The sequence below is a fragment of the Dermacentor andersoni genome, chromosome 4, assembly GCF_023375885.2.
Source record: "Dermacentor andersoni chromosome 4, qqDerAnde1_hic_scaffold, whole genome shotgun sequence".
Taxonomy (NCBI): domain Eukaryota; kingdom Metazoa; phylum Arthropoda; class Arachnida; order Ixodida; family Ixodidae; genus Dermacentor; species Dermacentor andersoni.
In genome coordinates this window covers 198641592-198665138 of record NC_092817.1, presented here as the reverse complement: position 1 = coordinate 198665138, position 23547 = coordinate 198641592, and the positions used below count along the sequence as shown (strand labels likewise).

Below are 23547 nucleotides of genomic sequence, written 5' to 3'. Positions count from 1 at the left end.
TTCTGTGACTTAATTTTTTTTCTTTTTTTTACACTCACGTGTGGTTGGTTTTATTTACTGTTACGTTCAACTGGCGCAGCCTACTGGTAGAGCCAACGTCGAAGTGCAAAAACAATATGCAAGCCGCTAGGCGATTGTACGCGCAGTGACGGTGGTAACCGGTATAAGTAATGGTGCAAAATTTAGTCGCACAAACTGCTAACCGTTTACCTATTACACCCGTATCCAGCTCAGTGACAATCAATAACTTGGCTCATTAGTAGCGCCAAACGTGGGCTGCAGCGGACGCACATCGTTGCGCTCGTCCTCTTGTTTTATTGCGAGCTCGACTCGGCAGCGACTAACCACAACAAACGGAGCAATCCACGTACACGACGTGTGCCTGTACTGTCAACGGAAAGACAGTGCCGCGTGCGTGCTGTAGCAATACGTTGCGAATGCACATAGCACGATACAGGTGCAGTCGTAAACATAGCATCCCTGCCATCGGCCATACCATGCTGAATACGCCGGTTCTCGTCCGATCCCCGAAGCTAAGCAGCATTGGGCTCGGTCAGTACTTGGGAGGGAGACCACCTGGGAACACCGAGTGCTGATGGCACCCTTCTTTTTGCTTTTTTTTTTTTTATTGCGTGCTTCTGTGACTTAATTTTTTTTCTTTTTTTTACACTCACGTGTGGTTGGTTTTATTTACTGTTACGTTCAACTGGCGCAGCCTACTGGTAGAGCCAACGTCGAAGTGCAAAAACAATATGCAAGCCGCTAGGCGATTGTACGCGCAGTGACGGTGGTAACCGGTATAAGTAATGGTGCAAAATTTAGTCGCACAAACTGCTAACCGTTTACCTATTACACCCGTATCCAGCTCAGTGACAATCAATAACTTGGCTCATTACTAGCGCCAAACGTGGGCTGCAGCGGACGCACATCGTTGCGCTCGTCCTCTTGTTTTATTGCGAGCTCGACTCGGCAGCGACTAACCACAACAAACGGAGCAATCCACGTACACGACGTGTGCCTGTACTGTCAACGGAAAGACAGTGCCGCGTGCGTGCTGTAGCAATACGTTGCGAATGCACATAGCACGATACAGGTGCAGTCGTAAACATAGCATCCCTGCCATCGGCCATACCATGCTGAATACGCCGGTTCTCGTCCGATCCCCGAAGCTAAGCAGCATTGGGCTCGGTCAGTACTTGGGAGGGAGACCACCTGGGAACACCGAGTACTTCTTTTTGCTTTTTTTTTTTTTTATTGCGTGCTTCTGTGACTTAATTTTTTTTCTTTTTTTTACACTCACGTGTGGTTGGTTTTATTTACTGTTACGTTCAACTGGCGCAGCCTACTGGTAGAGCCAACGTCGAAGTGCAAAAACAATATGCAAGCCGCTAGGCGATTGTACGCGCAGTGACGGTGGTAACCGGTGTAAGTAATGGTGCAAAATTTAGTCGCACAAACTGCTAACCGTTTACCTATTACACCCGTATCCAGCTCAGTGACAATCAATAACTTGGCTCATTACTAGCGCCAAACGTGGGCTGCAGCGGACGCACATCGTTGCGCTCGTCCTCTTGTTTTATTGCGAGCTCGACTCGGCAGCGACTAACCACAACAAACGGAGCAATCCACGTACACGACGTGTGCCTGTACTGTCAACGGAAAGACAGTGCCGCGTGCGTGCTGTAGCAATACGTTGCGAATGCACATAGCACGATACAGGTGCAGTCGTAAACATAGCATCCCTGCCATCGGCCATACCATGCTGAATACGCCGGTTCTCGTCCGATCCCCGAAGCTAAGCAGCATTGGGCTCGGTCAGTACTTGGGAGGGAGACCACCTGGGAACACCGAGTGCTGATGGCACCCTTCTTTTTGCTTTTTTTTTTTTTATTGCGTGCTTCTGTGACTTAATTTTTTTTCTTTTTTTTACACTCACGTGTGGTTGGTTTTATTTACTGTTACGTTCAACTGGCGCAGCCTACTGGTAGAGCCAACGTCGAAGTGCAAAAACAATATGCAAGCCGCTAGGCGATTGTACGCGCAGTGACGGTGGTAACCGGTATAAGTAATGGTGCAAAATTTAGTCGCACAAACTGCTAACCGTTTACCTATTACACCCGTATCCAGCTCAGTGACAATCAATAACTTGGCTCATTACTAGCGCCAAACGTGGGCTGCAGCGGACGCACATCGTTGCGCTCGTCCTCTTGTTTTATTGCGAGCTCGACTCGGCAGCGACTAACCACAACAAACGGAGCAATCCACGTACACGACGTGTGCCTGTACTGTCAACGGAAAGACAGTGCCGCGTGCGTGCTGTAGCAATACGTTGCGAATGCACATAGCACGATACAGGTGCAGTCGTAAACATAGCATCCCTGCCATCGGCCATACCATGCATTCTGCTTCCGGCTCCCGAGCTGAACGGATCGCGGGATCATGGGCTCCAATGGAGCGGCATATGCGGCTGTTAGCCGCGGCAACAGGCTTTCGACGGAAGAAGATAAGGATTACCAGATAATTTTGCCTCGGCTACCTACAGGACGTATTGTTTTAAACACAGTTTTTTTGCACGGCGACGCTCGTGTTCGCCCGTTTCGTGTAGAAGATTTCCGAGACGCGCTTCAAGCTGTTGGTATGCTCTCTGGCGTCGTCGCCCTTGGAGCATACCAAATCAACCATGTATGGGCGGTGACGATGAAGACAGCCGAGGCTGCCGAAAAGCTGGCTGCCCTGAAGGAGCTACAGGTGAAGGGGCGTCGCTGCCTGGTCATCGACCCCAAGGAACAACAGGTGAAGCTTCGTATCCACTGGCTTCTGCATGGGGTGGACGACGAAGACGTCAAGACCGCGCTGGCCTCCTTCGGCAAAGTGACGGAAGTGACCCGGGACCGCTGGCGAGTGGATGGCGTTTCCGACAAGGGCTCGACGACCCGAGCAGTGCTGCTGCAGCTGAAAGCCGGAATGAAAGTTGACGACCTGCCCCACCAGATCCGCGTCGCCGGCGAGCTTGCGCTGGTGGTAGCCCCAGGTCGCCCCATGCAGTGCCTACGCTGCCGGGGCTCTGGCCACGTTCGACGAGAATGCAAGGTTCCCCGTTGTTCCCGGTGCAGGCTTTTTGGACACAACGACGCGGACTGTGTACGCTCTTACGCAGTAGCCGCGGGCTCGGCGCAGAGCGAGCCGTCGGCATCAGAACATATGATGGACGTGACCGAGGCGGAGGAAGCGGCCAAGGGTGCTGGAAACAGCAACGTGGCGGCAGAAACGAGCGCGACGACCAAGCAGGCCGAAGCAGGAAGGAATAATATCCCTCCCCCTAAGGAACCAGCAGCTACAGTCGAGAGCGTGCAGACGGCCCCGCAAGAAAATGAGAGCCACCAGCGAGCTACGGATGCAACGCAGGCAGAGGCGGACGACAACGCGACCCATGCTAGCGCCCGCGTCGAATCCGTCTCGGCACCGGTCAAGAGATCCCTGCAGCACGAGGAGAAAGTCGACGGAAAGGCCGGCGGTGACTCCGAGCCACCACCCGCTAAGACGCTACCCGGAAGGCGCTCCACCATCAAGCCTAAGCCGAACTTGGAGGCTGACCGCAGGCTCACCCCGAAGCCGACCAAAGACGAACTCGGACGACGGCCACCGGATGGCCACGGAGGCGTCTAGCGGTCAGCTAGACGTTAAGGTGAGCACCATGCTCCGGGCCTTCTCCCCTCCCGTTTAAATCAGTAATGGCTACCAACCCGTCGCTTAGCCTCGGCACGCTAAACGTTCGAGGTCTGGCCGCCAAAAAGAAACAGAGTCAGGTTTACAGACTACTAGTGGACCACGACCTCGACGTTTTAGCCGTGCAAGAAACCAAGGTAGACGGCGAGGAGGAGACCGGGAGCATGGTGCAAAGGTTCACGTACAACTACTATACGGTAGTGAGCCACGCCTTAGGGACTTCGGCGGGATGTGTGTTGTTCGTGAGGAAGCTTCCAGGACTGGTTATTGACGGTTACTTCTCGTGCACTTCCGGTCGACTTGTCGTTTGTGATTTCAGTTATTGCGATGTCAAATGGCGCGTGTTGTGCATTTATGCACCTAATACAGTGCAAGAGAGGGCAACTTTCTTTTTGAACCTAAAGCATCACTTCTCTGTGCAAAAAACAATAGCCTGTGTAGGGGATTTCAACTGCGTATTGAATGCTGAGGATAGGTCTACGCGACGCGTAGTTTATGACAAAAGCAGCGATATCCTCGCACAAATTATACATGAGTTCGAATTAGAAGATGTCGCTGAGTGTTTTCGGGCTGACCGAGACGTGATGTACACTCACTTTCAGGGCACAAGTCACGCACGATTAGACCGGATCTATCTATCATACGATTTGGTAGAAAAATGCCAGTGCTATGCAGTTACGGCCATATCATTCTCGGATCACTGCCTGGTAAAATGCAGGGTAGGCAGCAAGAAAGAACGAAACAAATTCGTTTGGGAACTGTGGAAAATGAATTCTGAGCTGCTACGAGATGAAACTTTTAATGAAAAGGTAGTGGCTGCTCTGAATTCTTTTGCAACGGATAGTTCTATAAAGTTTGGCGAGGAATGGGAGTTGTTGAAGCAAACCATCAAAATGAAAGCAATTGAAAGAAGTAGCGTACTGCGTTATGAAGAAAAGGCCAGTGAAAAGGATTTAAAAACATTGCTGGCAAAATTGGCGACGCTGGAATGCAAGCAACCGGGCGCTTATCAAGACGATATGCGCGCTGTTAAGAAAAAGCTCGAAGTGTTCGACGAAGAACGCTATCGAGGCGCACTCGTGCGTGCTAGAGCAGAAAGACTAACATGCGGGGAAACGCCAACGAAAAGAGCGATGGGACTAGAAAAAAAACATTCCAGACGTAAGCAGATTGAGGCCATTGAATATGAAGGGGTGGTATTAACCGATAACAATAACATAGGGCATGCGTTCCTTGAGCATTACAAAAAACTTTTTGCATTCAGGCCTGTCAACATGCACGATTTCAATAATTTATTTTTGCAACGAATGCCACAGCTGTCGTCTGAAGTTAAAGAAACCTTAGAACGACCATTAACAGAACATGAAGTGATGAAGGCCATCGAAGACCTGAATCCTGGCAAGTCGCCAGGTCCAGACGGTCTTTGTGCCGCCTGGTACAAATCTTTTAAAGGCCACCTAGCTCATATCTTAACCGCCGTTTACAACGAAGCATACGAACTGAAAATACTTCCACCATCCTTTGGCCAGTCCCATACCGTACTAATACCGAAAACAGAAGACACCGAAAAGCTCAAGCAACTTTCATCATACAGACCCATTGCGCTTACTAATTGCGACTACAAAATATTGATGAAGGTGTTGGCACGGCGTATGCAGTCAGTCATTAAGGATGTAGTCGGCCCACACCAGACGTGTGGAATTCGCGGAAGAACCATCTTTACTAACATTCATAAGTTGAAGTGTGTGCTGGAGTGTTGTGATGCCATGTGTGAGGCAGTTGCGATCCTCCAGCTAGACTTGGAGAAAGCATTTGACTGTGTTTCTCACGAGATATTGCTCACCATCCTTCAACATGTTAATTTTGGCCACATAATCACTGAGGGGGTGACCATGGCGTACCGGAGTTGCTATACGAGACTTATAATTAATCAAATGCTGGGGGCCCCCATTAACGTGAAGCGCTCCGTTCGCCAGGGTTGTCCACTCAGCCCACTCCTGTTTTGTGTTTACATAGAAACGCTATGTCAGGCCATCATTGAAAATGAATACATTAAGGGATTTTGCCTCCAAGCAGCAGAGGTGAAGTTATTGGCATATGCTGACGATGTGGCTGTATGTTGTAAAGATACGCAAAGTGTATTGAACGCAGTGAGTATCGTCAGACAGTTTGGTAATGCCACTAATAGCTTCGTGAACTGGCAGAAATGTTTGGGGTTTTGGCACGGGGAATGGGCGTCCACACCAGACCACTTTTCCAACGTAACCTGGGTCACGACGCCAGTTAAGTACCTTGGCGCACCCCTTGATGCCTACAAGGACAGTAGCGAATACTGGAAGGAGCGAACAAAAGAAGTAAAAGAAAAAGCCGACCGATGGAACGCCGTTCACTTGTCCATGTTCGCGCGAGCTACAGCGTGCAACACGTTTCTCGTGACAAAGATCTGGTACGTGATGCAGGTCCTACAGTGCTCTCGGATTAATGTGCAGAAACTGCACCGCGTGTTCGCTGTATTCGTGTGGGCATCGAGCTGGGAGCGATGCAGCCGAGATAATCTCTTCCGACGCGTGAAGGATGGTGGTCTGGGGTTGGCGCACCTTTTCTTGCGTCAACTGGTGAATAGATTCTTCTTCTTTCGAGATACAAACGACCCATTTCTGCGCACGGTGATCCAAATGAGGCTTTCAAGATCACTTCCCGAGTTTGTAGTAGGTACCGAAATAATGCCAGGATCTGTCCGTGGGTTCTTTCGGGAAATAGTTGATAGTGTTTCTTTTTTGCGTGTTCGTTTTTCAAGTGAATATTTGTGGAATGCAAAACGGAAAAAGTTATACCGTGATTTGTGTGATAGTGTATTGCTTGTACCCATGTACAGAGCCGTGTACAGTGGAGGCCCAGGCCTAGACGTCTTGAAAAGGGTGAAGATGATGCCAGTTCAACCAGCCACGAAATCTTTCTTCTTTAAATTACATAATACCGGTACCTTATCTGTTAAAATTTTCCTGGAACAACGTGGGTTCTACATGCCGTGGGGAACCCACTGCCTCATTTGTAAAAAACCGGAAAGCATAGATCATGTCTTCATCCACTGTTGGGAGGGGGTTTTCTTCTGGGACGTGTTGCAAAGGACTTTGAAAAAGGAGTTACCGATAGATCCACACGGAATCAGGTTTCTGGCAGTTAATGATGACGAAGGATTCCCGTACGACCTTATCATGCTAACAGGCCTCCACTGTTTATGGCGCGCAAGAATGGCGGGCTACCATTGTGACCCGGATGCCCGACCGGCGCGTTTATACTTTCGAGAATGTATGCAAAAATATGTAGAAGTGCAGAAGTTGCAACAGCCTGTTCCTGAGTGGCTGCCGAGGGTTGAACCCCTGACAGCGCTCAAGGAATTTTAATACGACAATGTCATGCCACAGTAGCGGACGGCAACGAATGTGTATATTACTGTTTCTTGTTCCGTTTTTGTATTCATTATTTCCTTTTTGTCTTTTTCTTTCGTTTCTGTGTATATCATTTAAGGAATGTGTGTTGTGGTGACATGTCGAGGATTGGCAATAAAGAAAAAAAAAAAAAAAAAAATCGGCCATACCATGCTGAATACGCCGGTTCTCGTCCGATCCCCGAAGCTAAGCAGCATTGGGCTCGGTCAGTACTTGGGAGGGAGACCACCTGGGAACACCGAGTGCTGATGGCACCCTTCTTTTTGCTTTTTTTTTTTTTTATTGCGTGCTTCTGTGACTTCATTTTTTTTCTTTTTTTTACACTCACGTGTGGTTGGTTTTATTTACTGTTACGTTCAACTGGCGCAGCCTACTGGTAGAGCCAACGTCGAAGTGCAAAAACAATATGCAAGCCGCTAGGCGATTGTACGCGCAGTGACGGTGGTAACCGGTATAAGTAATGGTGCAAAATTTAGTCGCACAAACTGCTAACCGTTTACCTATTACACCCGTATCCAGCTCAGTGACAATCAATAACTTGGCTCATTACTAGCGCCAAACGTGGGCTGCAGCGGACGCACATCGTTGCGCTCGTCCTCTTGTTTTATTGCGAGCTCGACTCGGCAGCGACTAACCACAACAAACGGAGCAATCCACGTACACGACGTGTGCCTGTACTGTCAACGGAAAGACAGTGCCGCGTGCGTGCTGTAGCAATACGTTGCGAATGCACATAGCACGATACAGGTGCAGTCGTAAACATAGCATCCCTGCCATCGGCCATACCATGCTGAATACGCCGGTTCTCGTCCGATCCCCGAAGCTAAGCAGCATTGGGCTCGGTCAGTACTTGGGAGGGAGACCACCTGGGAACACCGAGTGCTGATGGCACCCTTCTTTTTGCTTTTTTTTTTTTATTGCGTGCTTCTGTGACTTAATTTTTTTTCTTTTTTTTACACTCACGTGTGGTTGGTTTTATTTACTGTTACGTTCAACTGGCGCAGCCTACTGGTAGAGCCAACGTCGAAGTGCAAAAACAATATGCAAGCCGCTAGGCGATTGTACGCGCAGTGACGGTGGTAACCGGTATAAGTAATGGTGCAAAATTTAGTCGCACAAACTGCTAACCGTTTACCTATTACACCCGTATCCAGCTCAGTGACAATCAATAACTTGGCTCATTACTAGCGCCAAACGTGGGCTGCAGCGGACGCACATCGTTGCGCTCGTCCTCTTGTTTTATTGCGAGCTCGACTCGGCAGCGACTAACCACAACAAACGGAGCAATCCACGTACACGACGTGTGCCTGTACTGTCAACGGAAAGACAGTGCCGCGTGCGTGCTGTAGCAATACGTTGCGAATGCACATAGCACGATACAGGTGCAGTCGTAAACATAGCATCCCTGCCATCGGCCATACCATGCTGAATACGCCGGTTCTCGTCCGATCCCCGAAGCTAAGCAGCATTGGGCTCGGTCAGTACTTGGGAGGGAGACCACCTGGGAACACCGAGTGCTGATGGCACCCTTCTTTTTGCTTTTTTTTTTTTATTGCGTGCTTCTGTGACTTAATTTTTTTTCTTTTTTTTACACTCACGTGTGGTTGGTTTTATTTACTGTTACGTTCAACTGGCGCAGCCTACTGGTAGAGCCAACGTCGAAGTGCAAAAACAATATGCAAGCCGCTAGGCGATTGTACGCGCAGTGACGGTGGTAACCGGTATAAGTAATGGTGCAAAATTTAGTCGCACAAACTGCTAACCGTTTACCTATTACACCCGTATCCAGCTCAGTGACAATCAATAACTTGGCTCATTACTAGCGCCAAACGTGGGCTGCAGCGGACGCACATCGTTGCGCTCGTCCTCTTGTTTTATTGCGAGCTCGACTCGGCAGCGACTAACCACAACAAACGGAGCAATCCACGTACACGACGTGTGCCTGTACTGTCAACGGAAAGACAGTGCCGCGTGCGTGCTGTAGCAATACGTTGCGAATGCACATAGCACGATACAGGTGCAGTCGTAAACATAGCATCCCTGCCATCGGCCATACCATGCTGAATACGCCGGTTCTCGTCCGATCCCCGAAGCTAAGCAGCATTGGGCTCGGTCAGTACTTGGGAGGGAGACCACCTGGGAACACCGAGTGCTGATGGCACCCTTCTTTTTGCTTTTTTTTTTTTTATTGCGTGCTTCTGTGACTTAATTTTTTTTCTTTTTTTTACACTCACGTGTGGTTGGTTTTATTTACTGTTACGTTCAACTGGCGCAGCCTACTGGTAGAGCCAACGTCGAAGTGCAAAAACAATATGCAAGCCGCTAGGCGATTGTACGCGCAGTGACGGTGGTAACCGGTATAAGTAATGGTGCAAAATTTAGTCGCACAAACTGCTAACCGTTTACCTATTACACCCGTATCCAGCTCAGTGACAATCAATAACTTGGCTCATTACTAGCGCCAAACGTGGGCTGCAGCGGACGCACATCGTTGCGCTCGTCCTCTTGTTTTATTGCGAGCTCGACTCGGCAGCGACTAACCACAACAAACGGAGCAATCCACGTACACGACGTGTGCCTGTACTGTCAACGGAAAGACAGTGCCGCGTGCGTGCTGTAGCAATACGTTGCGAATGCACATAGCACGATACAGGTGCAGTCGTAAACATAGCATCCCTGCCATCGGCCATACCATGCTGAATACGCCGGTTCTCGTCCGATCCCCGAAGCTAAGCAGCATTGGGCTCGGTCAGTACTTGGGAGGGAGACCACCTGGGAACACCGAGTGCTGATGGCACCCTTCTTTTTGCTTTTTTTTTTTTTATTGCGTGCTTCTGTGACTTAATTTTTTTTCTTTTTTTTACACTCACGTGTGGTTGGTTTTATTTACTGTTACGTTCAACTGGCGCAGCCTACTGGTAGAGCCAACGTCGAAGTGCAAAAACAATATGCAAGCCGCTAGGCGATTGTACGCGCAGTGACGGTGGTAACCGGTATAAGTAATGGTGCAAAATTTAGTCGCACAAACTGCTAACCGTTTACCTATTACACCCGTATCCAGCTCAGTGACAATCAATAACTTGGCTCATTACTAGCGCCAAACGTGGGCTGCAGCGGACGCACATCGTTGCGCTCGTCCTCTTGTTTTATTGCGAGCTCGACTCGGCAGCGACTAACCACAACAAACGGAGCAATCCACGTACACGGCGTGTGCCTGTACTGTCAACGGAAAGACAGTGCCGCGTGCGTGCTGTAGCAATACGTTGCGAATGCACATAGCACGATACAGGTGCAGTCGTAAACATAGCATCCCTGCCATCGGCCATACCATGCTGAATACGCCGGTTCTCGTCCGATCCCCGAAGCTAAGCAGCATTGGGCTCGGTCAGTACTTGGGAGGGAGACCACCTGGGAACACCGAGTGCTGATGGCACCCTTCTTTTTGCTTTTTTTTTTTTTATTGCGTGCTTCTGTGACTTAATTTTTTTTCTTTTTTTTACACTCACGTGTGGTTGGTTTTATTTACTGTTACGTTCAACTGGCGCAGCCTACTGGTAGAGCCAACGTCGAAGTGCAAAAACAATATGCAAGCCGCTAGGCGATTGTACGCGCAGTGACGGTGGTAACCGGTATAAGTAATGGTGCAAAATTTAGTCGCACAAACTGCTAACCGTTTACCTATTACACCCGTATCCAGCTCAGTGACAATCAATAACTTGGCTCATTACTAGCGCCAAACGTGGGCTGCAGCGGACGCACATCGTTGCGCTCGTCCTCTTGTTTTATTGCGAGCTCGACTCGGCAGCGACTAACCACAACAAACGGAGCAATCCACGTACACGACGTGTGCCTGTACTGTCAACGGAAAGACAGTGCCGCGTGCGTGCTGTAGCAATACGTTGCGAATGCACATAGCACGATACAGGTGCAGTCGTAAACATAGCATCCCTGCCATCGGCCATACCATGCTGAATACGCCGGTTCTCGTCCGATCCCCGAAGCTAAGCAGCATTGGGCTCGGTCAGTACTTGGGAGGGAGACCACCTGGGAACACCGAGTGCTGATGGCACCCTTCTTTTTGCTTTTTTTTTTTTTATTGCGTGCTTCTGTGACTTCATTTTTTTTCTTTTTTTTACACTCACGTGTGGTTGGTTTTATTTACTGTTACGTTCAACTGGCGCAGCCTACTGGTAGAGCCAACGTCGAAGTGCAAAAACAATATGCAAGCCGCTAGGCGATTGTACGCGCAGTGACGGTGGTAACCGGTATAAGTAATGGTGCAAAATTTAGTCGCACAAACTGCTAACCGTTTACCTATTACACCCGTATCCAGCTCAGTGACAATCAATAACTTGGCTCATTACTAGCGCCAAACGTGGGCTGCAGCGGACGCACATCGTTGCGCTCGTCCTCTTGTTTTATTGCGAGCTCGACTCGGCAGCGACTAACCACAACAAACGGAGCAATCCACGTACACGACGTGTGCCTGTACTGTCAACGGAAAGACAGTGCCGCGTGCGTGCTGTAGCAATACGTTGCGAATGCACATAGCACGATACAGGTGCAGTCGTAAACATAGCATCCCTGCCATCGGCCATACCATGCTGAATACGCCGGTTCTCGTCCGATCCCCGAAGCTAAGCAGCATTGGGCTCGGTCAGTACTTGGGAGGGAGACCACCTGGGAACACCGAGTGCTGATGGCACCCTTCTTTTTGCTTTTTTTTTTTTTATTGCGTGCTTCTGTGACTTAATTTTTTTTCTTTTTGTTACACTCACGTGTGGTTGGTTTTATTTACTGTTACGTTCAACTGGCGCAGCCTACTGGTAGAGCCAACGTCGAAGTGCAAAAACAATATGCAAGCCGCTAGGCGATTGTACGCGCAGTGACGGTGGTAACCGGTATAAGTAATGGTGCAAAATTTAGTCGCACAAACTGCTAACCGTTTACCTATTACACCCGTATCCAGCTCAGTGACAATCAATAACTTGGCTCATTACTAGCGCCAAACGTGGGCTGCAGCGGACGCACATCGTTGCGCTCGTCCTCTTGTTTTATTGCGAGCTCGACTCGGCAGCGACTAACCACAACAAACGGAGCAATCCACGTACACGACGTGTGCCTGTACTGTCAACGGAAAGACAGTGCCGCGTGCGTGCTGTAGCAATACGTTGCGAATGCACATAGCACGATACAGGTGCAGTCGTAAACATAGCATCCCTGCCATCGGCCATACCATGCTGAATACGCCGGTTCTCGTCCGATCCCCGAAGCTAAGCAGCATTGGGCTCGGTCAGTACTTGGGAGGGAGACCACCTGGGAACACCGAGTGCTGATGGCACCCTTCTTTTTGCTTTTTTTTTTTTTTATTGCGTGCTTCTGTGACTTAATTTTTTTTCTTTTTTTTACACTCACGTGTGGTTGGTTTTATTTACTGTTACGTTCAACTGGCGCAGCCTACTGGTAGAGCCAACGTCGAAGTGCAAAAACAATATGCAAGCCGCTAGGCGATTGTACGCGCAGTGACGGTGGTAACCGGTATAAGTAATGGTGCAAAATTTAGTCGCACAAACTGCTAACCGTTTACCTATTACACCCGTATCCAGCTCAGTGACAATCAATAACTTGGCTCATTACTAGCGCCAAACGTGGGCTGCAGCGGACGCACATCGTTGCGCTCGTCCTCTTGTTTTATTGCGAGCTCGACTCGGCAGCGACTAACCACAACAAACGGAGCAATCCACGTACACGACGTGTGCCTGTACTGTCAACGGAAAGACAGTGCCGCGTGCGTGCTGTAGCAATACGTTGCGAATGCACATAGCACGATACAGGTGCAGTCGTAAACATAGCATCCCTGCCATCGGCCATACCATGCTGAATACGCCGGTTCTCGTCCGATCCCCGAAGCTAAGCAGCATTGGGCTCGGTCAGTACTTGGGAGGGAGACCACCTGGGAACACCGAGTGCTGATGGCACCCTTCTTTTTGCTTTTTTTTTTTTATTGCGTGCTTCTGTGACTTAATTTTTTTTCTTTTTTTTACACTCACGTGTGGTTGGTTTTATTTACTGTTACGTTCAACTGGCGCAGCCTACTGGTAGAGCCAACGTCGAAGTGCAAAAACAATATGCAAGCCGCTAGGCGATTGTACGCGCAGTGACGGTGGTAACCGGTATAAGTAATGGTGCAAAATTTAGTCGCACAAACTGCTAACCGTTTACCTATTACACCCGTATCCAGCTCAGTGACAATCAATAACTTGGCTCATTACTAGCGCCAAACGTGGGCTGCAGCGGACGCACATCGTTGCGCTCGTCCTCTTGTTTTATTGCGAGCTCGACTCGGCAGCGACTAACCACAACAAACGGAGCAATCCACGTACACGGCGTGTGCCTGTACTGTCAACGGAAAGACAGTGCCGCGTGCGTGCTGTAGCAATACGTTGCGAATGCACATAGCACGATACAGGTGCAGTCGTAAACATAGCATCCCTGCCATCGGCCATACCATGCTGAATACGCCGGTTCTCGTCCGATCCCCGAAGCTAAGCAGCATTGGGCTCGGTCAGTACTTGGGAGGGAGACCACCTGGGAACACCGAGTGCTGATGGCACCCTTCTTTTTGCTTTTTTTTTTTTTATTGCGTGCTTCTGTGACTTAATTTTTTTTCTTTTTTTTACACTCACGTGTGGTTGGTTTTATTTACTGTTACGTTCAACTGGCGCAGCCTACTGGTAGAGCCAACGTCGAAGTGCAAAAACAATATGCAAGCCGCTAGGCGATTGTACGCGCAGTGACGGTGGTAACCGGTATAAGTAATGGTGCAAAATTTAGTCGCACAAACTGCTAACCGTTTACCTATTACACCCGTATCCAGCTCAGTGACAATCAATAACTTGGCTCATTACTAGCGCCAAACGTGGGCTGCAGCGGACGCACATTGTTGCGCTCGTCCTCTTGTTTTATTGCGAGCTCGACTCGGCAGCGACTAACCACAACAAACGGAGCAATCCACGTACACGACGTGTGCCTGTACTGTCAACGGAAAGACAGTGCCGCGTGCGTGCTGTAGCAATACGTTGCGAATGCACATAGCACGATACAGGTGCAGTCGTAAACATAGCATCCCTGCCATCGGCCATACCATGCTGAATACGCCGGTTCTCGTCCGATCCCCGAAGCTAAGCAGCATTGGGCTCGGTCAGTACTTGGGAGGGAGACCACCTGGGAACACCGAGTGCTGATGGCACCCTTCTTTTTGCTTTTTTTTTTTTTATTGCGTGCTTCTGTGACTTAATTTTTTTTCTTTTTTTTACACTCACGTGTGGTTGGTTTTATTTACTGTTACGTTCAACTGGCGCAGCCTACTGGTAGAGCCAACGTCGAAGTGCAAAAACAATATGCAAGCCGCTAGGCGATTGTACGCGCAGTGACGGTGGTAACCGGTATAAGTAATGGTGCAAAATTTAGTCGCACAAACTGCTAACCGTTTACCTATTACACCCGTATCCAGCTCAGTGACAATCAATAACTTGGCTCATTACTAGCGCCAAACGTGGGCTGCAGCGGACGCACATCGTTGCGCTCGTCCTCTTGTTTTATTGCGAGCTCGACTCGGCAGCGACTAACCACAACAAACGGAGCAATCCACGTACACGACGTGTGCCTGTACTGTCAACGGAAAGACAGTGCCGCGTGCGTGCTGTAGCAATACGTTGCGAATGCACATAGCACGATACAGGTGCAGTCGTAAACATAGCATCCCTGCCATCGGCCATACCATGCTGAATACGCCGGTTCTCGTCCGATCCCCGAAGCTAAGCAGCATTGGGCTCGGTCAGTACTTGGGAGGGAGACCACCTGGGAACACCGAGTGCTGATGGCACCCTTCTTTTTGCTTTTTTTTTTTTTATTGCGTGCTTCTGTGACTTAATTTTTTTTCTTTTTTTTACACTCACGTGTGGTTGGTTTTATTTACTGTTACGTTCAACTGGCGCAGCCTACTGGTAGAGCCAACGTCGAAGTGCAAAAACAATATGCAAGCCGCTAGGCGATTGTACGCGCAGTGACGGTGGTAACCGGTATAAGTAATGGTGCAAAATTTAGTCGCACAAACTGCTAACCGTTTACCTATTACACCCGTATCCAGCTCAGTGACAATCAATAACTTGGCTCATTACTAGCGCCAAACGTGGGCTGCAGCGGACGCACATCGTTGCGCTCGTCCTCTTGTTTTATTGCGAGCTCGACTCGGCAGCGACTAACCACAACAAACGGAGCAATCCACGTACACGACGTGTGCCTGTACTGTCAACGGAAAGACAGTGCCGCGTGCGTGCTGTAGCAATACGTTGCGAATGCACATAGCACGATACAGGTGCAGTCGTAAACATAGCATCCCTGCCATCGGCCATACCATGCTGAATACGCCGGTTCTCGTCCGATCCCCGAAGCTAAGCAGCATTGGGCTCGGTCAGTACTTGGGAGGGAGACCACCTGGGAACACCGAGTGCTGATGGCACCCTTCTTTTTGCTTTTTTTTTTTTTTTTATTGCGTGCTTCTGTGACTTAATTTTTTTTCTTTTTTTTACACTCACGTGTGGTTGGTTTTATTTACTGTTACGTTCAACTGGCGCAGCCTACTGGTAGAGCCAACGTCGAAGTGCAAAAACAATATGCAAGCCGCTAGGCGATTGTACGCGCAGTGACGGTGGTAACCGGTATAAGTAATGGTGCAAAATTTAGTCGCACAAACTGCTAACCGTTTACCTATTACACCCGTATCCAGCTCAGTGACAATCAATAACTTGGCTCATTACTAGCGCCAAACGTGGGCTGCAGCGGACGCACATCGTTGCGCTCGTCCTCTTGTTTTATTGCGAGCTCGACTCGGCAGCGACTAACCACAACAAACGGAGCAATCCACGTACACGACGTGTGCCTGTACTGTCAACGGAAAGACAGTGCCGCGTGCGTGCTGTAGCAATACGTTGCGAATGCACATAGCACGATACAGGTGCAGTCGTAAACATAGCATCCCTGCCATCGGCCATACCATGCTGAATACGCCGGTTCTCGTCCGATCCCCGAAGCTAAGCAGCATTGGGCTCGGTCAGTACTTGGGAGGGAGACCACCTGGGAAGACCGAGTACTTCTTTTTGCTTTTTTTTTTTATTGCGTGCTTCTGTGACTTAATTTTTTTTCTTTTTTTTTACACTCACGTGTGGTTGGTTTTATTTACTGTTACGTTCAACTGGCGCAGCCTACTGGTAGAGCCAACGTCGAAGTGCAAAAACAATATGCAAGCCGCTAGGCGATTGTACGCGCAGTGACGGTGGTAACCGGTATAAGTAATGGTGCAAAATTTAGTCGCACAAACTGCTAACCGTTTACCTATTACACCCGTATCCAGCTCAGTGACAATCAATAACTTGGCTCATTACTAGCGCCAAACGTGGGCTGCAGCGGACGCACATCGTTGCGCTCGTCCTCTTGTTTTATTGCGAGCTCGACTCGGCAGCGACTAACCACAACAAACGGAGCAATCCACGTACACGACGTGTGCCTGTACTGTCAACGGAAAGACAGTGCCGCGTGCGTGCTGTAGCAATACGTTGCGAATGCACATAGCACGATACAGGTGCAGTCGTAAACATAGCATCCCTGCCATCGGCCATACCATGCTGAATACGCCGGTTCTCGTCCGATCCCCGAAGCTAAGCAGCATTGGGCTCGGTCAGTACTTGGGAGGGAGACCACCTGGGAACACCGAGTGCTGATGGCACCCTTCTTTTTGCTTTTTTTTTTTTTTTATTGCGTGCTTCTGTGACTTAATTTTTTTTCTTTTTTTTACACTCACGTGTGGTTGGTTTTATTTACTGTTACGTTCAACTGGCGCAGCCTACTGGTAGAGCCAACGTCGAAGTGCAAAAACAATATGCAAGCCGCTAGGCGATTGTACGCGCAGTGACGGTGGTAACCGGTATAAGTAATGGTGCAAAATTTAGTCGCACAAACTGCTAACCGTTTACCTATTACACCCGTATCCAGCTCAGTGACAATCAATAACTTGGCTCATTACTAGCGCCAAACGTGGGCTGCAGCGGACGCACATCGTTGCGCTCGTCCTCTTGTTTTATTGCGAGCTCGACTCGGCAGCGACTAACCACAACAAACGGAGCAATCCACGTACACGACGTGTGCCTGTACTGTCAACGGAAAGACAGTGCCGCGTGCGTGCTGTAGCAATACGTTGCGAATGCACATAGCACGATACAGGTGCAGTCGTAAACATAGCATCCCTGCCATCGGCCATACCATGCTGAATACGCCGGTTCTCGTCCGATCCCCGAAGCTAAGCAGCATTGGGCTCGGTCAGTACTTGGGAGGGAGACCACCTGGGAACACCGAGTGCTGATGGCACCCTTCTTTTTGCTTTTTTTTTTTTTATTGCGTGCTTCTGTGACTTAATTTTTTTTCTTTTTTTTACACTCACGTGTGGTTGGTTTTATTTACTGTTACGTTCAACTGGCGCAGCCTACTGGTAGAGCCAACGTCGAAGTGCAAAAACAATATGCAAGCCGCTAGGCGATTGTACGCGCAGTGACGGTGGTAACCGGTATAAGTAATGGTGCAAAATTTAGTCGCACAAACTGCTAACCGTTTACCTATTACACCCGTATCCAGCTCAGTGACAATCAATAACTTGGCTCATTACTAGCGCCAAACGTGGGCTGCAGCGGACGCACATCGTTGCGCTCGTCCTCTTGTTTTATTGCGAGCTCGACTCGGCAGCGACTAACCACAACAAACGGAGCAATCCACGTACACGACGTGTGCCTGTACTGTCAACGGAAAGACAGTGCCGCGTGCGTGCTGTAGCAATACGTTGCGAATGCACATAGCACGATACAGGTGCAGTCGTAAACATAGCATCCCTGCCATCGGCCATACCATGCTGAATACGCCGGTTCTCGTCCGATCCCCGAAGCTAAGCAGCATTGGGCTCGGTCAGTACTTGGGAGGGAGACCACCTGGGAACACCGAGTGCTGATGGCACCCTTCTTTTTGCTTTTTTTTTTTATTGCGTGCTTCTGTGACTTAATTTTTTTTCTTTTTTTTACACTCACGTGTGGTTGGTTTTATTTACTGTTACGTTCAACTGGCGCAGCCTACTGGTAGAGCCAACGTCGAAGTGCAAAAACAATATGCAAGCCGCTAGGCGATTGTACGCGCAGTGACGGTGGTAACCGGTATAAGTAATGGTGCAAAATTTAGTCGCACAAACTGCTAACCGTTTACCTATTACACCCGTATCCAGCTCAGTGACAATCAATAACTTGGCTCATTACTAGCGCCAAACGTGGGCTGCAGCGGACGCACATCGTTGCGCTCGTCCTCTTGTTTTATTGCGAGCTCGACTCGGCAGCGACTAACCACAACAAACGGAGCAATCCACGTACACGACGTGTGCCTGTACTGTCAACGGAAAGACAGTGCCGCGTGCGTGCTGTAGCAATACGTTGCGAATGCACATAGCACGATACAGGTGCAGTCGTAAACATAGCATCCCTGCCATCGGCCATACCATGCTGAATACGCCGGTTCTCGTCCGATCCCCGAAGCTAAGCAGCATTGGGCTCGGTCAGTACTTGGGAGGGAGACCACCTGGGAACACCGAGTGCTGATGGCACCCTTCTTTTTGCTTTTTTTTTTTTTATTGCGTGCTTCTGTGACTTAATTTTTTTTCTTTTTTTTACACTCACGTGTGGTTGGTTTTATTTACTGTTACGTTCAACTGGCGCAGCCTACTGGTAGAGCCAACGTCGAAGTGCAAAAACAATATGCAAGCCGCTAGGCGATTGTACGCGCAGTGACGGTGGTAACCGGTATAAGTAATGGTGCAAAATTTAGTCGCACAAACTGCTAACCGTTTACCTATTACACCCGTATCCAGCTCAGTGACAATCAATAACTTGGCTCATTACTAGCGCCAAACGTGGGCTGCAGCGGACGCACATCGTTGCGCTCGTCCTCTTGTTTTATTGCGAGCTCGACTCGGCAGCGACTAACCACAACAAACGGAGCAATCCACGTACACGACGTGTGCCTGTACTGTCAACGGAAAGACAGTGCCGCGTGCGTGCTGTAGCAATACGTTGCGAATGCACATAGCACGATACAGGTGCAGTCGTAAACATAGCATCCCTGCCATCGGCCATACCATGCTGAATACGCCGGTTCTCGTCCGATCCCCGAAGCTAAGCAGCATTGGGCTCGGTCAGTACTTGGGAGGGAGACCACCTGGGAACACCGAGTGCTGATGGCACCCTTCTTTTTGCTTTTTTTTTTTTATTGCGTGCTTCTGTGACTTAATTTTTTTTCTTTTTTTTACACTCACGTGTGGTTGGTTTTATTTACTGTTACGTTCAACTGGCGCAGCCTACTGGTAGAGCCAACGTCGAAGTGCAAAAACAATATGCAAGCCGCTAGGCGATTGTACGCGCAGTGACGGTGGTAACCGGTATAAGTAATGGTGCAAAATTTAGTCGCACAAACTGCTAACCGTTTACCTATTACACCCGTATCCAGCTCAGTGACAATCAATAACTTGGCTCATTACTAGCGCCAAACGTGGGCTGCAGCGGACGCACATCGTTGCGCTCGTCCTCTTGTTTTATTGCGAGCTCGACTCGGCAGCGACTAACCACAACAAACGGAGCAATCCACGTACACGACGTGTGCCTGTACTGTCAACGGAAAGACAGTGCCGCGTGCGTGCTGTAGCAATACGTTGCGAATGCACATAGCACGATACAGGTGCAGTCGTAAACATAGCATCCCTGCCATCGGCCATACCATGCTGAATACGCCGGTTCTCGTCCGATCCCCGAAGCTAAGCAGCATTGGGCTCGGTCAGTACTTGGGAGGGAGACCACCTGGGAACACCGAGTGCTGATGGCACCCTTCTTTTTGCTTTTTTTTTTTTTATTGCGTGCTTCTGTGACTTAATTTTTTTTCTTTTTTTTACACTCACGTGTGGTTGGTTTTATTTACTGTTACGTTCAACTGGCGCAGCCTACTGGTAGAGCCAACGTCGAAGTGCAAAAACAATATGCAAGCCGCTAGGCGATTGTACGCGCAGTGACGGTGGTAACCGGTATAAGTAATGGTGCAAAATTTAGTCGCACAAACTGCTAACCGTTTACCTATTACACCCGTATCCAGCTCAGTGACAATCAATAACTTGGCTCATTACTAGCGCCAAACGTGGGCTGCAGCGGACGCACATCGTTGCGCTCGTCCTCTTGTTTTATTGCGAGCTCGACTCGGCAGCGACTAACCACAACAAACGGAGCAATCCACGTACACGACGTGTGCCTGTACTGTCAACGGAAAGACAGTGCCGCGTGCGTGCTGTAGCAATACGTTGCGAATGCACATAGCACGATACAGGTGCAGTCGTAAACATAGCATCCCTGCCATCGGCCATACCATGCTGAATACGCCGGTTCTCGTCCGATCCCCGAAGCTAAGCAGCATTGGGCTCGGTCAGTACTTGGGAGGGAGACCACCTGGGAACACCGAGTGCTGATGGCACCCTTCTTTTTGCTTTTTTTTTTTTTATTGCGTGCTTCTGTGACTTAATTTTTTTTCTTTTTTTTACACTCACGTGTGGTTGGTTTTATTTACTGTTACGTTCAACTGGCGCAGCCTACTGGTAGAGCCAACGTCGAAGTGCAAAAACAATATGCAAGCCGCTAGGCGATTGTACGCGCAGTGACGGTGGTAACCGGTATAAGTAATGGTGCAAAATTTAGTCGCACAAACTGCTAACCGTTTACCTATTACACCCGTATCCAGCTCAGTGACAATCAATAACTTGGCTCATTACTAGCGCCAAACGTGGGCTGCAGCGGACGCACATCGTTGCGCTCGTCCTCTTGTTTTATTGCGAGCTCGACTCGGCAGCGACTAACCACAACAAACGGAGCAATCCACGTACACGACGTGTGCCTGTACTGTCAACGGAAAGACAGTGCCGCGTGCGTGCTGTAGCAATACGTTGCGAATGCACATAGCACGATACAGGTGCAGTCGTAAACATAGCATCCCTGCCATCGGCCATACCATGCTGAATACGCCGGTTCTCGTCCGATCCCCGAAGCTAAGCAGCATTGGGCTCGGTCAGTACTTGGGAGGGAGACCACCTGGGAACACCGAGTGCTGATGGCACCCTTCTTTTTGCTTTTTTTTTTTTTATTGCGTGCTTCTGTGACTTAATTTTTTTTCTTTTTTTTACACTCACGTGTGGTTGGTTTTATTTACTGTTACGTTCAACTGGCGCAGCCTACTGGTAGAGCCAACGTCGAAGTGCAAAAACAATATGCAAGCCGCTAGGCGATTGTACGCGCAGTGACGGTGGTAACCGGTATAAGTAATGGTGCAAAATTTAGTCGCACAAACTGCTAACCGTTTACCTATTACACCCGTATCCAGCTCAGTGACAATCAATAACTTGGCTCATTACTAGCGCCAAACGTGGGCTGCAGCGGACGCACATCGTTGCGCTCGTCCTCTTGTTTTATTGCGAGCTCGACTCGGCAGCGACTAACCACAACAAACGGAGCAATCCACGTACACGACGTGTGCCTGTACTGTCAACGGAAAGACAGTGCCGCGTGCGTGCTGTAGCAATACGTTGCGAATGCACATAGCACGATACAGGTGCAGTCGTAAACATAGCATCCCTGCCATCGGCCATACCATGCTGAATACGCCGGTTCTCGTCCGATCCCCGAAGCTAAGCAGCATTGGGCTCGGTCAGTACTTGGGAGGGAGACCACCTGGGAACACCGAGTGCTGATGGCACCCTTCTTTTTGCTTTTTTTTTTTTTATTGCGTGCTTCTGTGACTTAATTTTTTTTCTTTTTTTTACACTCACGTGTGGTTGGTTTTATTTACTGTTACGTTCAACTGGCGCAGCCTACTGGTAGAGCCAACGTCGAAGTGCAAAAACAATATGCAAGCCGCTAGGCGATTGTACGCGCAGTGACGGTGGTAACCGGTATAAGTAATGGTGCAAAATTTAGTCGCACAAACTGCTAACCGTTTACCTATTACACCCGTATCCAGCTCAGTGACAATCAATAACTTGGCTCATTACTAGCGCCAAACGTGGGCTGCAGCGGACGCACATCGTTGCGCTCGTCCTCTTGTTTTATTGCGAGCTCGACTCGGCAGCGACTAACCACAACAAACGGAGCAATCCACGTACACGACGTGTGCCTGTACTGTCAACGGAAAGACAGTGCCGCGTGCGTGCTGTAGCAATACGTTGCGAATGCACATAGCACGATACAGGTGCAGTCGTAAACATAGCATCCCTGCCATCGGCCATACCATGCTGAATACGCCGGTTCTCGTCCGATCCCCGAAGCTAAGCAGCATTGGGCTCGGTCAGTACTTGGGAGGGAGACCACCTGGGAACACCGAGTGCTGATGGCACCCTTCTTTTTGCTTTTTTTTTTTATTGCGTGCTTCTGTGACTTAATTTTTTTTCTTTTTTTTACACTCACGTGTGGTTGGTTTTATTTACTGTTACGTTCAACTGGCGCAGCCTACTGGTAGAGCCAACGTCGAAGTGCAAAAACAATATGCAAGCCGCTAGGCGATTGTACGCGCAGTGACGGTGGTAACCGGTATAAGTAATGGTGCAAAATTTAGTCGCACAAACTGCTAACCGTTTACCTATTACACCCGTATCCAGCTCAGTGACAATCAATAACTTGGCTCATTACTAGCGCCAAACGTGGGCTGCAGCGGACGCACATCGTTGCGCTCGTCCTCTTGTTTTATTGCGAGCTCGACTCGGCAGCGACTAACCACAACAAACGGAGCAATCCACGTACACGACGTGTGCCTGTACTGTCAACGGAAAGACAGTGCCGCGTGCGTGCTGTAGCAATACGTTGCGAATGCACATAGCACGATACAGGTGCAGTCGTAAACATAGCATCCCTGCCATCGGCCATACCATGCTGAATACGCCGGTTCTCGTCCGATCCCCGAAGCTAAGCAGCATTGGGCTCGGTCAGTACTTGGGAGGGAGACCACCTGGGAACACCGAGTGCTGATGGCACCCTTCTTTTTGCTTTTTTTTTTTTTATTGCGTGCTTCTGTGACTTAATTTTTTTTCTTTTTTTTACACTCACGTGTGGTTGGTTTTATTTACTGTTACGTTCAACTGGCGCAGCCTACTGGTAGAGCCAACGTCGAAGTGCAAAAACAATATGCAAGCCGCTAGGCGATTGTACGCGCAGTGACGGTGGTAACCGGTATAAGTAATGGTGCAAAATTTAGTCGCACAAAC

General features: G+C 49.3%; 26 non-coding genes and 3 pseudogenes across 26 annotated transcripts; all 29 read left to right on the top strand.

Annotated features, from left to right (window-relative positions):
* The first annotated feature begins 482 nt into the window (after nt 1–482).
* On the top strand, nt 483–601 carry LOC140218063 (5S ribosomal RNA). Its single transcript, XR_011894525.1, has one exon. It is a non-coding gene; the product is annotated as a 5S ribosomal RNA (ribosomal RNA).
* Nucleotides 602–1118: 517 nt separating this feature from the next.
* LOC140217862 (5S ribosomal RNA) lies at nt 1119–1237 on the top strand (annotated as a pseudogene).
* Nucleotides 1238–1744: 507 nt separating this feature from the next.
* LOC140218062 (5S ribosomal RNA) lies at nt 1745–1863 on the top strand. The gene has a single exon (XR_011894524.1). It is a non-coding gene; the product is annotated as a 5S ribosomal RNA (ribosomal RNA).
* Nucleotides 1864–7310: 5447 nt separating this feature from the next.
* Nucleotides 7311–7429, top strand: LOC140217838 (5S ribosomal RNA; annotated as a pseudogene).
* Nucleotides 7430–7947: 518 nt separating this feature from the next.
* LOC140218061 (5S ribosomal RNA) lies at nt 7948–8066 on the top strand. The gene has a single exon (XR_011894523.1). It is a non-coding gene; the product is annotated as a 5S ribosomal RNA (ribosomal RNA).
* A 516-nt stretch (nt 8067–8582) lies between these two features.
* On the top strand, nt 8583–8701 carry LOC140218060 (5S ribosomal RNA). The gene has a single exon (XR_011894522.1). It is a non-coding gene; the product is annotated as a 5S ribosomal RNA (ribosomal RNA).
* Nucleotides 8702–9217: 516 nt separating this feature from the next.
* Nucleotides 9218–9336, top strand: LOC140218058 (5S ribosomal RNA). Its single transcript, XR_011894520.1, has one exon. It is a non-coding gene; the product is annotated as a 5S ribosomal RNA (ribosomal RNA).
* Nucleotides 9337–9853: 517 nt separating this feature from the next.
* LOC140218057 (5S ribosomal RNA) lies at nt 9854–9972 on the top strand. Its single transcript, XR_011894519.1, has one exon. It is a non-coding gene; the product is annotated as a 5S ribosomal RNA (ribosomal RNA).
* Nucleotides 9973–10489: 517 nt separating this feature from the next.
* On the top strand, nt 10490–10608 carry LOC140218056 (5S ribosomal RNA). The gene has a single exon (XR_011894518.1). It is a non-coding gene; the product is annotated as a 5S ribosomal RNA (ribosomal RNA).
* A 517-nt stretch (nt 10609–11125) lies between these two features.
* LOC140218055 (5S ribosomal RNA) lies at nt 11126–11244 on the top strand. The gene has a single exon (XR_011894517.1). It is a non-coding gene; the product is annotated as a 5S ribosomal RNA (ribosomal RNA).
* Nucleotides 11245–11761: 517 nt separating this feature from the next.
* Nucleotides 11762–11880, top strand: LOC140218054 (5S ribosomal RNA). The gene has a single exon (XR_011894516.1). It is a non-coding gene; the product is annotated as a 5S ribosomal RNA (ribosomal RNA).
* A 517-nt stretch (nt 11881–12397) lies between these two features.
* LOC140218053 (5S ribosomal RNA) lies at nt 12398–12516 on the top strand. Its single transcript, XR_011894515.1, has one exon. It is a non-coding gene; the product is annotated as a 5S ribosomal RNA (ribosomal RNA).
* Nucleotides 12517–13034: 518 nt separating this feature from the next.
* LOC140218052 (5S ribosomal RNA) lies at nt 13035–13153 on the top strand. The gene has a single exon (XR_011894514.1). It is a non-coding gene; the product is annotated as a 5S ribosomal RNA (ribosomal RNA).
* Nucleotides 13154–13669: 516 nt separating this feature from the next.
* LOC140218051 (5S ribosomal RNA) lies at nt 13670–13788 on the top strand. The gene has a single exon (XR_011894513.1). It is a non-coding gene; the product is annotated as a 5S ribosomal RNA (ribosomal RNA).
* A 517-nt stretch (nt 13789–14305) lies between these two features.
* LOC140218050 (5S ribosomal RNA) lies at nt 14306–14424 on the top strand. The gene has a single exon (XR_011894512.1). It is a non-coding gene; the product is annotated as a 5S ribosomal RNA (ribosomal RNA).
* Nucleotides 14425–14941: 517 nt separating this feature from the next.
* On the top strand, nt 14942–15060 carry LOC140218049 (5S ribosomal RNA). Its single transcript, XR_011894511.1, has one exon. It is a non-coding gene; the product is annotated as a 5S ribosomal RNA (ribosomal RNA).
* Nucleotides 15061–15577: 517 nt separating this feature from the next.
* LOC140218048 (5S ribosomal RNA) lies at nt 15578–15696 on the top strand. Its single transcript, XR_011894510.1, has one exon. It is a non-coding gene; the product is annotated as a 5S ribosomal RNA (ribosomal RNA).
* Nucleotides 15697–16216: 520 nt separating this feature from the next.
* On the top strand, nt 16217–16335 carry LOC140217858 (5S ribosomal RNA; annotated as a pseudogene).
* A 505-nt stretch (nt 16336–16840) lies between these two features.
* On the top strand, nt 16841–16959 carry LOC140218047 (5S ribosomal RNA). Its single transcript, XR_011894509.1, has one exon. It is a non-coding gene; the product is annotated as a 5S ribosomal RNA (ribosomal RNA).
* Nucleotides 16960–17478: 519 nt separating this feature from the next.
* On the top strand, nt 17479–17597 carry LOC140218046 (5S ribosomal RNA). Its single transcript, XR_011894508.1, has one exon. It is a non-coding gene; the product is annotated as a 5S ribosomal RNA (ribosomal RNA).
* A 517-nt stretch (nt 17598–18114) lies between these two features.
* Nucleotides 18115–18233, top strand: LOC140218045 (5S ribosomal RNA). Its single transcript, XR_011894507.1, has one exon. It is a non-coding gene; the product is annotated as a 5S ribosomal RNA (ribosomal RNA).
* A 515-nt stretch (nt 18234–18748) lies between these two features.
* On the top strand, nt 18749–18867 carry LOC140218044 (5S ribosomal RNA). Its single transcript, XR_011894506.1, has one exon. It is a non-coding gene; the product is annotated as a 5S ribosomal RNA (ribosomal RNA).
* A 517-nt stretch (nt 18868–19384) lies between these two features.
* Nucleotides 19385–19503, top strand: LOC140218043 (5S ribosomal RNA). Its single transcript, XR_011894505.1, has one exon. It is a non-coding gene; the product is annotated as a 5S ribosomal RNA (ribosomal RNA).
* Nucleotides 19504–20019: 516 nt separating this feature from the next.
* Nucleotides 20020–20138, top strand: LOC140218042 (5S ribosomal RNA). The gene has a single exon (XR_011894504.1). It is a non-coding gene; the product is annotated as a 5S ribosomal RNA (ribosomal RNA).
* Nucleotides 20139–20655: 517 nt separating this feature from the next.
* Nucleotides 20656–20774, top strand: LOC140218041 (5S ribosomal RNA). Its single transcript, XR_011894503.1, has one exon. It is a non-coding gene; the product is annotated as a 5S ribosomal RNA (ribosomal RNA).
* A 517-nt stretch (nt 20775–21291) lies between these two features.
* LOC140218040 (5S ribosomal RNA) lies at nt 21292–21410 on the top strand. The gene has a single exon (XR_011894502.1). It is a non-coding gene; the product is annotated as a 5S ribosomal RNA (ribosomal RNA).
* Nucleotides 21411–21927: 517 nt separating this feature from the next.
* Nucleotides 21928–22046, top strand: LOC140218039 (5S ribosomal RNA). The gene has a single exon (XR_011894501.1). It is a non-coding gene; the product is annotated as a 5S ribosomal RNA (ribosomal RNA).
* Nucleotides 22047–22563: 517 nt separating this feature from the next.
* LOC140218038 (5S ribosomal RNA) lies at nt 22564–22682 on the top strand. The gene has a single exon (XR_011894500.1). It is a non-coding gene; the product is annotated as a 5S ribosomal RNA (ribosomal RNA).
* A 515-nt stretch (nt 22683–23197) lies between these two features.
* LOC140218037 (5S ribosomal RNA) lies at nt 23198–23316 on the top strand. Its single transcript, XR_011894499.1, has one exon. It is a non-coding gene; the product is annotated as a 5S ribosomal RNA (ribosomal RNA).
* The last annotated feature ends 231 nt before the right edge of the window (nt 23317–23547 follow it).